Below are 1,921 nucleotides of genomic sequence, written 5' to 3'. Positions count from 1 at the left end.
ACAGGTATTATATGCATTGACCAAAAAATGATAGTGCATTGAGAATGGCTAGTTGCTAGCCGAAATCTAGATTTCTACATCTACATCTACATCCATACTGCGCAAGCCACCTGACGGTGTGTGGCGGAGGGTACCTTGAGCACCTCTATCAGTTCTGCCTTCTATTCCTGTCTCGTATTGTTCGTGGAAAGAAGGGTTGTCGGTATGCCTCTGTGTGGGCTCTAATCGCTCTGGTTTTATCATCATGGTCTCTTCGCGAGATATACGTAGGAGGGAGCAATATACTGCTTGACTCTTCGGTGAAGGTATGTTCTCGAAACTTCAACAAAAGCCCATACCGAGCTACTGAGCGTCTCTCCTGCAGAGTCTTCCACTGGAGTTTATCTATCATCTTCGTAACGCTTTCGCGATTACTAAATGATCCTGTAACGAAGCGCGCTGCTCTCCGTTGGATCTTCTCTATCTCTTCTATCAAATAAATCAATAAAAATCCCAAAGGGCGACTGATGGCCGAAATCTATTACTTACAAGTAAGAAGAATTCCTGTGGCGCGTGAAGGTCATCTACCAGTGATGTTCACATTCATAGCTCACAGATACGATTTCCCTATACTCCGTAGCTCTGGTGACACTTTTAATTACCCTTTACTGATCTTCTACTGGACGACAGCACACAGTACGAACAAAATCGGTGTTTTGGTTGATACTCTATGGTCGCACAACGTTTGGTACCGACCTGAGTGTCTGGTATCTCGAAGTTTGGGTGTAACCATCTCGCCCAATCACAGTACAGTGTGTTGTGTGGTTTTTCATGTACCGCCGTTTCCCTGTAAAGTGCAGGAAGGTTTGGTGAGCGTACATGCAATTTTGTGTTCACTGGTACGGACTCGAATAACATACGGCAATGCTGAAACTTCCTGGCAGATTAAAACCGTGTACCCGACCGAGACTCGAACTCGGGACCTTTGCCTTTCGCGAGCAAGTGCTCTACCAACTGAGCTACCGAAGCACGACTCACGCCCGGTACTCACAGCTTTACTTCTGCCCCTATCTCGTCTCCTACCTTCCAAACTGGCAGAAGTAAAGCTGTGAGTACCGGGCGTGAGTCGTGCTTCGGTGGCTCAGTTGGTAGAGCACTTGCCCGCGTAAGGCAAAGGTCCCGAGTTCGAGTCTCGGTCGGGCACACGGTTTTAATCTGCCAGGAAGTTTCATATCAGCGCACACTCCGCTGCAGAGTGAAAATCTCATTCTGGAAACATCCCCCAGGCTGTGGCTAAGCCATGTCTCCGCAATATCCTTTCTTTCAGGAGTGCTAGTTCTGCAAGGTTCGCAGGAGAGCTTCTGTAAAGTTTGGAAGGTAGAAGACGAGGTACTTGCAGAAGTAAAGCTGTGAGTACCGGGCGTGAGTCGTGCTTCGGTAGCTCAGATGGTAGAGCACTTGCCCGCGAAAGGCAAAGGTCCCGAGTTCGAGTCTCGGTCGGGCACACAGTTTTAATCTGCCAGGAAGTTTCATATCAGCGCACACTCCGCTGCAGAGTGAAAATCTCATACGGCAATGCTGGTTGCGATAACTGCTGTAAGGTGCCAGGACATGGGCACCTACACGTTAGCTTACCAACATTAGTATTAATAATAAAGGGAGTGGCAAGGGCATCAGATCATGACTCTATTGAATTATGACAAATATGAGGCACTCTCGAGCAGTATTCCCTGCATGTCTGCAGGATTGAGCCACTAACTTAAAGCGTTGGTGAAAAGCGTCGGAAGTTGATAACTGTGGAATGTAAAGTCTGCAGCTGGCCGTAGCTCGCCGGGCCGCCGTGGGCGGCAGGTAGCGGCCACCGGAAACGCGGGACAGTACGCCGCTTTTAGGGATCCGGAGCCACCTGTGCTGGGCAACACGTGGCCAAGACGGGCGTTAT

General features: G+C 49.1%; 1 non-coding gene across 1 annotated transcript; it reads left to right on the top strand.

Annotated features, from left to right (window-relative positions):
* The first annotated feature begins 1,108 nt into the window (after positions 1-1,108).
* On the top strand, positions 1,109-1,183 carry Trnat-cgu. The gene has a single exon. It is a non-coding gene; the product is annotated as a tRNA-Thr (tRNA).
* The last annotated feature ends 738 nt before the right edge of the window (positions 1,184-1,921 follow it).

The sequence above is a fragment of the Schistocerca americana genome, chromosome 10 (assembly GCF_021461395.2).
Source record: "Schistocerca americana isolate TAMUIC-IGC-003095 chromosome 10, iqSchAmer2.1, whole genome shotgun sequence".
In the NCBI taxonomy this organism is placed as follows: Eukaryota; Metazoa; Arthropoda; class Insecta; order Orthoptera; family Acrididae; genus Schistocerca; species Schistocerca americana.
Note: the sequence above shows the minus strand (reverse complement) of the source record. Positions and strands in the feature narration are given on the sequence as shown.